This window comes from Trachemys scripta, chromosome 15, assembly GCF_013100865.1.
Source record: "Trachemys scripta elegans isolate TJP31775 chromosome 15, CAS_Tse_1.0, whole genome shotgun sequence".
NCBI classification, from domain to species: Eukaryota; Metazoa; Chordata; order Testudines; family Emydidae; genus Trachemys; species Trachemys scripta.
The window spans coordinates 4,496,494-4,511,166 of NC_048312.1; the positions used below are offsets into that span (position 1 = coordinate 4,496,494).

The 14,673-nt window shown below is 48.5% G+C and overlaps 1 protein-coding gene across 3 annotated transcripts in view; it reads left to right on the forward strand.

Annotated features, from left to right (window-relative positions):
• Positions 1-2,066: 2,066 nt before the first annotated feature.
• The window catches only part of CMKLR1 (chemerin chemokine-like receptor 1), a 63,282-nt gene continuing 50,675 nt past the window's right edge, over positions 2,067-14,673 (forward strand). For all 3 annotated transcript variants that reach the window (XM_034791271.1, XM_034791270.1, XM_034791269.1), the window contains exon 1: positions 2,067-2,324. The gene's annotated coding sequence lies outside the window, so the exon portion shown is untranslated. The remainder of the gene's footprint in view (positions 2,325-14,673) is intronic.

Genomic DNA, 14,673 nt, shown 5'->3' on the forward strand with positions numbered 1-14,673 from the left:
AGAAGAGAAAAATCCACCTGCTGCTCCCCCCAAACTGGAAATGAACCGGAACCAACCTCTGAGTGAAATTTACAAAACTTCAGGAACTAATGCTTCAGAAGGGACGAGTGATTTGGGGCACCTCCTTTTGGTTTCTAACCTGAGAGGGGTGGGCAAAATACGGTCCGCAGGCCAGATCCGGCCCATCTAACATTTCTGTCCAGCCTCCTTTGCACCCAAAGTCCCTCCCAGACCCTTCACCCCCTCTTGCACCGCAATCCCCTGCCACAGCCCGGAGCCTCCTCCTGCACCCAAACTCCCTCCCAGACCCCTCTTGGGGCCTACTTGGCCTGCTGACATTTGACTCCTGGCCTGAGAATACAAGGAGAAACCAGAGGTTTAGAAGGGCCCTAGAATGTTCCTCTCAATCAGTAAATCTGACATGTCTCCTCAGAGCCCATCCCATTTTGCTGTCTCTCCCCTTCGCAGTGTGATTAATAAGCCTCCAAATGCAGCCAATTCAGCACAGACTGCATTGCTAATGAACGTCATTAAAGATTGCAAAAGCAGAAGTCGTCCAAATGCTGAATAAAGCTTTTCTCTCCCCTCCAAGTCATTAAAAATGGCATGTCTGAATCCCAGTGCTATCCCAACTCCCCAGTTTTGCAAGCAAGGTAATGGATGTGAATCTGAAAACCGCGCTCGTCACTTAGATGCTAGTACAACACAGCAGCATTTAAATATTTCTTTGTAATTAGATTCCTGCTTTTCCAAGAACACGGTGAAGTTTCTTCAGGTCTCCAGCACCGTTAATTAACTGAGAGTCAGAGTTCGCAGCACCCACAGAAGCCAAAATAAGTGCCAGGCACTTGGGAGTCTGTTTTGGGCACAGTATGTCTCATGTCAGAGCTTTATTTGCACAAGAGAGGGAATGAATTCAGTATTTATTAGGCAATAAGATCAAGAATTGGAATGGATAAAATGAGTTGGGTGGAACGAGAGTTGTCCTGAAATTTACACCCCATAATTCACCCAGAGCCTTTTATGAAATTTGGAAAATGTTTGTTCTGTTTAAGGCAGTGAAATGTCTCTGAAGCAACAACTGAAGTCACCTGCCAAGGCCGATTTCCTAGCTTAGCACAGGGAGCTGTTTCATAGCAATGGCAAGAAAACATGCCATTTGCCTATTAGAGTTGGCCATTCGTGCAGGTTTCACCATATTTGGGTGTGTCTTCATTGCAGAGTTGACCAGGGTCGGGGGCACCCAGGTTAGCCTTGCCTGGGTGTGAGCAGTCTTGCATGAGTCGCTGGGTCCTCACTGGGGCTGAGCTCACCCGTGTGTGTTGATAGGACTTCTGGTGGCATATCCCATGGTTCCCTGTCCTGCAGTGAACTGAGCCGCTCTAGGATTCTGTCCCAGTGACTTGTGGAAGAACTTGTCTGTCCTGCTGGGCATGCAGGGGGAATTGTGGGAAGGCCTTGGAGGACGAGCAGCACTCCAGTAGATTAGCCGGCGTCCTCACTGCAAAGTGGGTGACTAACCAGCCCGAGTGAAAGCAGCACTGGGGTTTTAGCCTATAGCCTCAGATGAACCAGCTCAGATGGAAAGCACCACCACAGTCAGATGAGAAGATTGTGTGTGTGGACAGGAAGGGAATGAGGGGCTACACTCAGGTAAGAACCTGAGTTAACTGCCATGAAGACCTATCCTTTTGTTGGTGTCACTAGGCATCACCCTAGGTAACTCGGGGGGTGGGGGTTGGAAGACGACGAGTGTCGATGAAGCCCTCCTGCTCTAGGCCAAAGTGAACCAAAACTCCTCCATGTTGAACTCTAACCGACCTAAAATGCCAGCAGCTGAAAAGCAGGATGTGTAACAGTCAGCTATCAATTGGAACACAGCTCAAACCTGTCTAAAGGGGTAGAGATAAGGGGGCCTACATGACTCCAGCTGAAGGACAAGATAACTTGCAAAAGGGAAAATTATTAACAAGCTACAATTACAGCAGCCAACATTGCTTCATGTAACTGCTACAAGGGAAGGGAGGAAGGGGGAAGCTAAGCTGAAGTAAACAACTTGGGTATAAAAGGGAAAAACTGCTTGTATCTGTGTGCTTGATTTGAGACATGCTGGTCTCCTAGTGCCTTTTCAGAGATCTCGAATAAACTTTATCTGCTTCTCCACCCTGGTGTGTTCATTGGCGCGAAGCACACCGGGCAACGAACCCCTCTGTCGCCCCCCTCTGTGCTGGCAGCAGTTCGAGTGCATCTATTCTTTGGCTGAAAGATATCTCCAGAAAGGCCGTTCACAGCTGAACCCTGTTTCTGTCAAATTCCCTGCCCAGGTAGGTGGCACTTCAGAAAAGTATCCAAACAGAACTTTGCAACCTTCCCATGATTTTGCATATTTTAGCAGCAGTGTTTATGACATGCTGGTTCTCAGACTGTGATGGTCACAGTCAGGAAAAATGCATTAGTTCTGGATCCAGTTCAGTGGGGCACATTCATGTTGTCTGCAGTGAAAAGGCCAAGCAAAATGAGATTTCCATGTGCTTCTGCAGCTGCCTGGAGATATATTTCTGTGTGTGTGAGAGAGACAGAGTGAATCTGAGCCATAATACAGCCAATGTTATCAGTGAAGAAAGTAAGGAACCTTTGTTTTGTAGCTACTCCTGTGCCAGGGTATAGAAAACAAACCCAGGCTTCTCATGACTGCACAGCAATCTCACTGAATTCAGAGGCTGGGAGAAATAGCCCTTCCAAAGGATGGTAAGCTCAGAGCATCCCAGGGTTGGTAGTGAGAGGTTTGGTACTGGGATTTAGCGGGCAGTGAGGCGTTTGAGGGTCAATGGAGATCTCTGGAGAGGAAGCAGCCCTAGTGCTTTGGGAACAAATGTAAAACAGCCTTTGTAAAGGCTCAAATTAGCCTTATTTTTAATTGGTAATAGAGAAACAATGGGCTGGTGCAGGGAGCCTTCTTGAGCCAAGAAAGGGTGGGCAGAGAGGGACCTTTATAATTGGATCACCCAGAAGTGATTGAAAGAGGAACTAGATAAGAGGGACCTTGTGTGGCAGGGGAATATTTTGTAACGGACACCAGGCCCTTTATAAGAAGGGTGGCAGAGCAAACAGGAGCTAAGGAGAGCTGGCAGTTAGCTGTAGGTGGGAGGTACCAGCTGTGGGGAATGATTGCTTAGGGCCTATGAGGTCATGTGCTGACAGCTGAAATTAGAAAAGCACCAGGGCTGTGCAGTGCATTCAGCTCGCTCACTCTCTGTTACTCCTGCTGGTCTCCGCTTTTGTTGCAAAGCTCTTAGAAGAGAGCTTAGTGTAGTTACCCTCTCAACATGTGCTAAGCTGTGTGTGTGCTCTGAAAGCCAGGGTGTCTGGCTGGATTGTTTGTTTGGCTCTCATTTATTTTGCTGCACATGTTGGGGGGAGGGAATGTAAAGTCCACGGTGAATAAAGAACAGGGAAATGGGAGTTACTCTGCCACTGACACAATGTGTGATCTTGGGAAAGCCACTTACCCCCCCCCCCCCCGCCCAATTCCCACAAATGTGACAGGGAGATAGTAACTAAGCCTCAGAAAATTTTGACTTTGTGTTGAAAAACTAAGCACCCCAAAATTGAAAATTTTTGACCCAAACCTCAGTGATTTCTATTTGGAAATGCCACCGTGGTGCCTCCTGAGAGCAGTAGTATGGTGCTTCGCAACTCCATGCTACTGCGTGGGCCAGGTTCCTCAGCTGAACTACATCTCCCATGATGCACCATGGCATGCCTGTAAAGCCCTCTGAGATCCTCTAATGGGCGGGATTAGAGAAGAGTAGAGTGCTACCGTGGCCTTAACACTGGTTCTCAGGCCCGCCATTCACCCGGCCCTCTAACTGGGATTTGAAGCTGGGTCTCTTCCTACCAGTTCACAGCAGCAGAAGAGAGGTGATGCTCTTTTCCCACCGTTGCTTTTAGCGCTATGAGTAGCTACACTCTTGAAGCAGGCTTCCCTTCCCCACCCAGTGCTTGAGTGCAGAGATTCACATTTGCTGTACCACACAGGCTCCAGTGTCGCAATTTCTCTTTCGGGCACCACTTCATCGGCCGAATTGTCTTCAGCTACCTAGGCTCTACCGTCCAATCCTACACATTGCCGTAGGCATTGCAACATGAAGACCCAAGCACATCACATTAATATGGAGATAGCCACCCACAGTATAGATGGCAACTAAGCTTGTTTTCGGCAATGACATCAGAACCCCAGACATCTTTGCATGGAGCCCTACTCAGTTTCCTTGTTTGGTTTCTATTTATAGGCCATGGATTGCACCAAGTTCTAAGTATTTTTCCTGTAGTTCTGTCAAATCAGTAAAACATATGAAGCAAAATGTCTCTCTGCCATCCGGCATGTGGGATTTTGAGGTTTTTTTGCAATGATTTTCTGATTCTATTTGGAGCTCAAGGCAGTAATGGCATATGTCCCTTTATTGCCATAGGGCTATGAAGCTAAGAAAATGCATGGCGTTTTCAGTGGAGTGCACTGGGAACAGAAAAAGGTTTGACAGACTGGTGGGTGTGACAGACGGTCCTCAGGCAGTGGCAGGTGACCTGTCCTGAGATAAGAACTGGAACACAAAGGAACTTAGAACATAAGAACGGCCAGACTGGGTCAGACCAAAGGTCTATCTAGCCCAATATCCTGTCTACCGACAGTGGCTAATGCCAGGTGCCCCAGAGGGAGTGAACCTAACAGGTAATGATCAAGTGATCTCTCTCCTGTCATCTATCTCCACCCTCTGACAAACAGAGTCTAGAGACACCATTCCTTACCCATCCTGGCTAATAGCTATTAATGGACTTAACCACCATGAATTTATCCAGTTCTCTTTTAAAGGCTGTTATAATCCTAGCCTTCACAACCTCCTCAGGCAAGGAGTTCCACAAAACTTGGGCAAGGACAGATTCTTGTTGCTGTAGCAGAACCTGGGTTTGGGGTGCAGTGTTCCTGGGAATTCTAGGAGGTCTGAACCTCACAGGCAGGGGCCTCTGGACATGCCACTTACGGAAGGCGTCCGAGGTGGAGCATTGCCCAGAACATAACCTGGATCCACCTTCTCCCAGAGAGAGGAAGTATCAAAAGCCAGCAGAGAGGTTTATCCTCTTTAACTAGGGGATGCAGAGCAGACCTGAGGTATCTCTGAGGGTTACAATAGGGGGTGCTGTGGAGAGGGGTTAGATATGCACATGGGGCTAGACACCCCATGCCTTGGATTGGAAGCTCTTTGGGGCAGGGACAGTCTTTTCGTTCTGTCTTTATAACGCCTCACACTCTGGGGTCCTGCACCACGGCCGGGGCTGGTGGGTGTTACAGTAATACAAATAAATCATCATGATGATGATGAAGGAGGAGGTCAAAGGCAGCTGTGTGTACTGACTGTCTCCAACGTGTTGCCTATTTGGCCCAAGCAGTTAGTTAATATTCAAGGTCTTGTGAGGTTGTTTTCATTATCTGTGACTAAACTGGGGCGACTCGTGAGCTGCTCACAAGCAATTTGCAAACCGAGATGGCGGCATAGTGAATCACTCCCTCTGGTTTAATCATTCCGTTCTGACCTCAAACCAACGTCACCGAAACTAGAGGCGAGAGAACGCCTATTAACCAGTGGCGTGTCATGACAGTATTAGTAAGGCACGCAACAGCTCGCTTGCATGCCATAGGTGATCTAAAATGGCATCCTCCGTGAGGTGTCATGTTGTGTGGGGGATGCCATTTTGTTTTAGAAAATGGCTTCCTCCATGGGGGCTGGTAGGGTGACCAGACAGCAAGTGTGAAAAATTGGGACTGGGGTGGGGGTAATAGGAACCTATATAAGAAAAAGACCCCAAAATCGGGGCTGTCCCTATAAAATCGGGACAGCTGGTCACCCTAGGGGCTGGATGGAATCGGCCCGCAGGCTGCCATTTGGACAATGCATAGCCAGTGGGGCGTGCAATGCATACAGAGACGGCACGCCACTGCTATGAACTCATCTTGTCGGGCTCCAGGCGGCATGGCCAGGGTTGTTCTGCCCCACTGCTTATGTCCAGGTCACTTTGAAATGTCCAAAGTGTCGGGGTTTCAGCCCTTTCCCTTGGGGGCAGATCATTTCGTGATCTAATAGCTCACACCAGGATGTTGTTTTTCCTGCTCTTCACCCTACATTTCCCCTTGTTTAAGTTCGTTCCAAGAGGAAAAACAAAGCAGGTTTCTGAACAACGGTCTATTGTCCTTCCCCGCCGTCCTGACTGAGAAGAGCTCCATGCAGCCTGTACACACCAGACATACAGAACATCCACAGCCACGTGGCTTGCTGCACGTTTGACACAGGCCGTCTTTGCCAAATGGGTGTATTTGAATGAGACGCTCAGCCGAGCTGGCTGCTGCAGAGTTTGTCGGCGTGAATAAATGGCTGCGAGCTGTATAATTCGCCACCTCCCCGGCATCAGCACCGAGCCCACTGCAGGGTATAGTAAATGCTTAGTTATCAGATTGTAACAATGTTTTCAATACTAATCTACCATTAACATTAATTGACGTTAAGTGGCCATTAGTTCAGCGTTCCACATGTTCCAAGAGCCATTCCAGCCTGCCAGAGAGCCAGGGAGTTCACCAGCATGGAAAATGGGAAACACAAACAACCTGTTTCTTTCTCATGCCAATAGAGAGCTGGGGGAAAAAAATTCTCTTGCAGAAAATGACTGTTGCCTGCTGTTTCCTGGCCAGGACTTGGCCAAAGAACCAGGGATGGGAGGCGTGGGGGAGACAGCTTTACTGGTGGCTTTGAGGTCATGATGGTTTGAGATGGGCAGGGGGTTTGGGACTGGGAACTTGGATGATGAAGGTGATTTCAGCAAAGGACCCAGCCAAGATCAGGGCCCTATTCTGCGAGGTGCTGTCCACAAATGTAGTGAGAGCTGGGGGCTGCCCCCAAACAGCTTATGCTCTAGGTAGACAGACCAGGGGTAGGCGAAAGTGATCTGTAACGCACACGCAGAATGCCCTGGATAAGGGTTTACAAATGCCACGTTAGTGCCACCGTTTTATCTGCTTGTTGAGTAACTAAAATCATTGTCGGTAAGGCACTTAGAGCTGCAGTTTCTTGAGCGTCGGGTTGTATGTGTAGTTTCAGGTATAGAAAAAGCATCGATTTATGCTAAAATTCTTACATGTGTACGTGGCCCTGTGTCTGAAGCCGATCACTGTGCCAGTAAGACTAACAGTCACCGGCACGCTGATCCCTTGAGGTGTCCCTGGGGGGAGGACAGGGATCATTGAATGAAGCCTTTGTTAAAATTCTGCTCCAAAATCGAAAATAACATTGCGGAAATTTTTTTGTCTTTTGGGATGCGGCTAAACCAGCCCTGCCAGGGACGATTCATCCTGCAACTCCTCAATATCCTTTTGCTTTTGGAATGAAACAGATGGCACCAAATATCAGCTGTTTTCAAAAAAATGACCCAGGATCCATCCATCCCCGCCTCCGCTTGCAAAATGACCACCCACCCTGCACCCGGCTTGACGCACACAGCCTGGACGGGGAGCTCCGCTAGCAACACCCCCGGGATGGGCTTTCTGAAACAAAGTGCAAACATCTCCAGGAAATGCCTCTGCACAAGTTTGCCAGGTGGATTTGACTCCATGGCTACAGGAATGTTTTTGGTGGTTTGTTTGTTTTTGTTCCACCCCATCTCTCTGTGAGCAGCTGCGGGGCTGGATCATGGGTAAGGGTGGAAACCTTTTGGTGGGAGCCCCTTGTTCTGATGTTGGCAGCATATCACTGAGCTGGACACATCCCCAAGTGCTGGCTTCTTGGTGAGATTTCTGCTATGTCTTGCTACACTGGCTGTGCAAATACAAGGAGACGTTTATCTTTGTGGTATTACTGCCCTTTCCATCCGGAACCTGGGAGCACAGAGGTTCATGGAAAATAGAGAATACCACTAAAAAGTGAATTGAAAATGTCCCGATCTGCAGAAAGCTTTGGGCCCTCGCCTTGATTCTAATTTTGGGCGGAGGCTCAGGTTGGTTGTGGGTTTATCCTGATTTGCCCCTTCTTTTCTCTGCATGTAGGCGAGGAAAGGGCGTTAGTGAATCGTGTTGAAAGTTCCCCCAGCAATGGAAAAGCTCCTACATTCCTTCCACAATAAGAGCATGACATCTGCTTAGCGATGACTCAGGCCGTTTTTCATCCCAGAAAAAGTACCCACACGCCCAACCACATGAGAACTTGTTCCTGCCAGGAGACGGAGGAGGAAAGAGAGGAAAATAATGGGACAGGGCAAACAGCCTGTGTTAGATAGGACAAGGCTAATCAGGAATTAGGGCCTGGTGCCTTTGTTCCTTTAATTCCCACGCAATGGACCAAGGACATGAGGAGACTCAAAGGAACATTGTCAGCATCATTAATGGTGATTCCAGTTACCGGCGGCGATGTGATAATTGCATGAGAGGAATTACAGCTGGAGAAACCTACAGGTTCACATTACACGCAGCTAGAGAAAATAGAGAGCTCCCATTCAGCTCACTGCAAAAGTTGGGAGGCTTTTCTAATAATGCCTTAAGAAGAAGGCATCCCCTTGCTGACGGGATGAGCAGCCCTGGAGACTGAAGACCACCTGCAGCTTATTCCTGGGACAGGCCCAGAGCAGACAGCTGCAGTGCATGTTCCCCTCCCTGCTGCAATGTGACTGAGGGCTGTCCTGCAGGGATCCCACCCAGGGTCAGGCAGTGCGGCTTCCCAAGCTCAGTCATTCCTTGGCCTGGGTAGAGGAGTCTAACCCCAGGGCCAATGGAGGTGGGAGTTCACTTGTCCACGAGGTGCAGCCCCGATCCAGTCCAGTGCATGACTAGTCATGCTGGCATCCGTGGGCGGTTGCGAGCTCAATGTGCGCTTAGGTGCTGGGCTGGATCAGAGCCAGAGCCTCGCTGGATTGGGCCATGGGAGTGGCAGCGAGATGGCTTCGCACTTCACAGAGCCATCAGAAGGCTGCCAGGGGGTGGAGACCGGCCTCCGCTGGGTTCGAATCAGGACCACCTGCTCTCCTGCTTTGTGTGCATCTGAAATAGGGATACTCGTCCGTTAGCGGGTCGATCCTGCAAGGTGCTGGGTTCCGGCCTCGGTACAGCATTGCTTGTAAGCATGAGAGACCCAACAAATCCTGCATCTTGTCAGGGGGTTAGACTAGCTGGGCCTTGCAGTCCCTTCTAGCCCGATGGTTCTGTGCTTCTATGTGACTCGCTCCCTTGATGTCAATAACAGCATATCAGACCCGAAGGCAGATTTACTGAGGTCAGCCCCCAGTCTCAAAGACCTCACTTTCACTTTCACTGGCAATTTGGTCCTTGAACCACTATGCAGAAACTCGGAGGCTCCCGACGATATTTTTTTCCCAGTGAGTGGAATGGATGTCCAGAAGCTCCTTTGAAAGCCCACATTAGACAAGTCTTTTCACATTACCTCTAATGCAATGTGACTGAAGCACCAGACCTTTAAATGTCAGACAGAGACAGTGTGTCACAGCTTAGAAACAATGCAGGTTTCTTTGGAGAAACCAGACCCACAACGATCCTTCCACGATGGGAAATACTTGCTCTCAGCTGTGCCAATCTGTATATGTCAAATTAAGGAAATGCCCCCAGCATCAAAGGGAGGCTGGTAGGTAATCCTGCTGCTGAATTTGGAGGTCTTCTGTCCCAGGTTACAAGGCAGCTTTGAGTAATACACTGAGAACTTGGTATTAAGATAAAACAAACAAACAAAACCCCAAGCCAACAGCCTCGCTTCTCTGATGAATGCATCCAGTTTGGCCGGGGCTCAACCACCCACAGTGGAGAGGGAATCTTGTGTGGAATCTGGGATTGATGAACGGACTCAGCAGAAATCACTAGCGCTTGTCTGGAATTCTTCAATGAATGTTTCTGGGTTTTTTGGAAAATGCTGATTCGTTGACATTGAAATTTTTCTCGGAAAAGAGTCAGTTCCAATGGATTCCTGAGTTCGAAGAAATGTTGGGAAAAAATTAGAAATTTAGAAATTGAGAAATGAGAAATGAAATGCTCTGACAGTGTCTAGTTCAGAGTGCCCTAGCGATTTATAAATGTAAGCTAATTTTTTTGGGGGGGGGGATTGAAATGGTTGAAATGATCAGATTGACACAAACCAGTGTATTTATTTATTTCAGTTTATGAACATTTTCAAGATTTTGATTTTTCATCCCAATTTGGGATTGGAAATTTTTTTACAATCTCAAAAGTTTTTGAAGGATGGGGAAAGTTTCCCTCCCAGCTCTAGAAATAACAGTCGTCAGCAAGGATTTCGCTGCAGGAGCAAATCGGTATCAGCAGAAATCAAACGACAGCCACAGTCAGCAAAACGAACATATGGCAAAAACTTCCCAACAGCCTGGTTGCTTTATCCAGACCTCAGAACTTGGGTGTGGAATCTTTGCCTTCCTGTCGGCACTTTTCCCCTTTGTCTCTCTCCAGCTTCCTTCTTTTACTGATGGGGAACTGAAGTACGTTTGTATTGAGATACTATTCAGGGACATCTGGACCCTTTGATTCTACAGTGTTGCTGTTGCATGAGATTTACCTGCAAACCTTAATGCACATCACAAAGCAGAGGCCAGAGTGTAGCTGGGTGTTGGTGCTTCAGGAATATCGGTTACTGAGTCCTGGGGCTAGACTGGGGGTGGGACAAGGATAGTGGTATTCTGACGAGCTCTGCCCACAAAATAAGCTCCACGCATGTGACGCTGTGGATTGTGCAGCGATTCAAAATATGAACACGTGCTCTCCAAGGTGCATGGGGCTCCCTGTGTGGGGCTGCCCCTTGTTGGGGCTTGAATAGGCCTATGGCAAGGGCAGCTCTAGTCTGGGTTCAGGGGTGCAATTGCACCCACCGAAGTCAGGCCCGGACCAGCGTGGGCTGGGAGCACTTGCACAGGGGCCTTGGCTCACGTTTGGCCTGGCTGCTCCTCTGTCATGACAGCCTGGCCAAATCGGAGCGAGCAGCATTGCAACCTGGCACGTGGGGTCGCAGCGCCACTCGGGTTTGGTGCCCATCATTGCTAGGGCAGGGAGTGACTCGCTTGCCCAGCTGGGCCCAGACCCAAGGCAAACCACCAGGTCGAGAGCCCAGAGGCAGGACTGGGTTGGAGGTACCACTACCACTGGCAGCAGGTACCGCTACCCCTGGAGCTCAGCAAGTGGCCCCCAGCTGCACACAGGGCAGTGACCCCACAGCCTGGGCCCTCTCTAATGCCCATCTGCACAGGGAGGACAGTGACCCCATTGGCCTGGCCCTCTCTGCCCTCCCTCATTCCCCCCAGCCCCATGGAGAGGGCAACAACCCATAGTGCATGTATTGCTTCAGGAGGCTGCATCCACTCCTGGCCCATGGACTTTACTAGGCTCCTTGATTGAGGAAAAACCATCAGGACTGATATCTCCCAAATGCCCCCACCTTATGGCTCCCCAATGAGCCATTGCTCACAGCAAACCATGCAGGTCAGCTTTCCTGTCTCCCACGCTGGATGTTTCAATTAGAGTCAACTGTATTTACCCCTCACTGGGAGGAATGGGGCAGTCCAGGCCCCTCAGTGTTATTGTTCCAAGCTAAGGCAAAGGTAGTCGCTTCAGAGGGGTGCAGGTACGGTATATGGGCAGGGACTGGCTGTTTCCAAGCTCTGATGGGGTTCACGACTTCACTGCAGAGCACATTTAAACCAGACTGCTAGACAGAAATGTTTCCAAAGGATTGAATTCACTGAACCAAAGTTGTATTTTCACTGATTAACTGAAGCTTATAAAATAGTTCATAAGAATAGATAATAAAAGTATTAATTTGCTAGACCAAAAGTCAGCTGAACCTTCCATTCACTCGTCCAGGTCACGATTATAGCGTTAAGATGGACACGTGTACCAGTGTCTGTGCTGCGTCCCGTTATGTATCAATTACTGTCAATGCTGAATAAATGCCTAACGCAGTCATTTGCAAACAAACGAGGAATATGGGGCCTCAGGTCTAAGGGCTGACACCATTACTAAGTAAGATTTTTGAAATGCCTCGGGCCTATATGCACAGATGCTCAGCACCACAGATGCTGAAGACCTCTGGAAGTCAAGCCAAAATTGGGCATTCAAAAATGGAGGCACCCAAATTTAGTGGATTCCCCATAATTATTAATACATGTTTATACTCCATCCTTCCCATTCTCTTAACCCATGCAAACTTTCATCATCATCATCATCATCATCGAATCATAGAAGATTAGGGTTTGAAGAGACCTCAGAAGCTCATCTAGTCCAATCCCCAGCTCATCATCATCGTCTTTTAACATCTTACTGCATGTTTGCTTGGTGACAGTACAACGCACACAACAACCAAAGCTTGTCTAACCGAGCACATACCTGTTTGGCTGAGCAAACATGTAGGGTAGATGTGTACATCAAGGACAATTACCTTCCACCTGTGCTCTGCAGTGAATACATCTTTCTGTAGCTCGCACGGTTTGGTCTTCTGAGCTGTTGTATTATTCAACTCCCTAGAAAGCACTTTGGGTTACATTGTTTATGAGAGATGCAACACAGAATAAAGCTGCCTTGTATTAAAAGGTGGCTTTCACGTTAAGTCACATCCAGGAAATAGAGAAGCTGTTTTGATTGTTTCTCTCTCTCTCTCTCTCTCTCTCTCTCTCTCTCTCTATTTTATAACAGTTTTTAATCTCAGTGATGTTTGAATGAAAAGCATATCAGCTGTTAGTATTGCTCAGACACGGCGTAGCAGCCAGGACAGGAAACAATGAAGACAAATGTAAAGTTGTGGGCCATTAATCTCAATCCTTTGATATGTGAAAGCCCCTCAATCCTTAGACTGAATATGGCAACGGAGCAATTGCTTCAGCTCTGGAAAAAGCCACTGCCAGTGTGTGGAAACAGAAAGCATCGGAGAGGATCAAACCAGGAGCTAGCAGATTAGGCCAGGGGCTGAGTCAGCCGGGGTTAGGGTGTATTATAAGGCTGACCACTTTTAACCTGCAGGAAAGCAAGAGCGTCCGTGGCTGGCAATTGGATACGGGTCAGATTGAGTTTGCAAAAATGCAGGCAGCTCAAAGCATGGGCCCTTGGGCTATTTATTATGGGCCACGTGTGAGCTGAACAGTTCAGGCTGTGTTCTGACCAGAGGCTGTTCAAAAGTAACGTTGAGTTGACTGGAGAGCGGTAGAAAGTGCCCCAGCCCCTTGCTGACACATTCTCCCTTCCGGCTACTTCCAGGTGGGCCCTTTGCTTTGTTCAGCTGCAAAAGCGCCGAGCTGGGGGGCCTGATTCTCATTTATGCTACGGCCCTTTTGCAGTGTTCTCGCAGGGTAAAGGGGCCTTTCAATGGGTACGTGGCTTTTACGTGCACTTGAAGGCCCCATTACACACTCGAGTGGTGTAAAGGGGCTTTAGTGTAAATGAAAATAAAGCCCAGTGATAAAGAAATTCAAAAGGTTCACGGCGATGGGATGTGGAATAAGCAACCCAGACTGGTGAAGCGGATTGGGAGGCCATTTTAAACAACGATCCTCAGGGGCGATTTCTCAGGAGAAGTAGGGTGGGGTTTACTGACTAGGCTCTCCACCGGCTAAAGTCTAACCTTTGCCCCGCTGCCGTAGGCTGGCTCTGACCTCTGCGCTGCCGTGTGCCCGTTGAGGCCCCAGCAGAGCTGTGCAAAAAGTATTAGCCAACCTCATCTGAATGAAAGCCAAGAACTCGCTCAGACGGTGCTCGCAACCCCCTTTGTGCTCCTTTGGGCACGTTTATAGGAGGGCACTTTTGGCCACAAAAATGTTCACGGAAAGAGAAAGTGTCACGAGTGCGTGTCCAAATAGGTATTGTAAGTATGGCATACATACGAGTATTCATTCCACAAGGGTGCACACGGCGGGTTTGGGAAGCAAAACCAGCTGAGGAGAAGAAACCTTAGGTTTAGGTGGCCACTCACACAGCATCAGTAGCAAACATTCGGCGCATTAGTCCTCGTGAATGCAAGGAATCCATAAGCTGAAACATTAACATGTATTCATATTGTAGTAGCACCCAGAGGGTCCCTTCAGGAACCGGGGCTGTACTGGGCTAGGGGTTGTACAAACATATAAGGCAAAGCTGACCCCTCCCCCAAAAGATCTTACAATTTACAGAATCTCATTTGCATAAAAAGTTTTGATAATGATTAGCAATGAATACCGCCGTAAAAGTCTCAGCTTGCCGCTAGCAGGAAAAGTGGCTAAACTGGTCAACTAAGTTGTTCCTGTGTGAATAGTTTTGCACTCCAGTCATGCTGGCAGCTGATAAGCAAAATAATTTGGTTAATTAGACAATAGAATCTCGGGAACATTTGGATGAACTGAATTTAGAGATTTCACAGCTTCACCCAGTGGCATCCAGTGAGTCTGTTCATCCAGACTCAGGGCGGGCTGGAGCGTTAAGCCCATTAGTGACCCTGGAAGAAGAGCACCATCTACTGAGCTTCTATCACCACCAACTACAGAGTGGCCTACCCTGTTACCAGATACCGTCGTCATAGCAACCCTTAATAAAAAGCTGCGGCATTGAACCAGTATTGACTCAGCCTACAGAACCTCACCGGCACCATTGCCTATAACACCCACCCC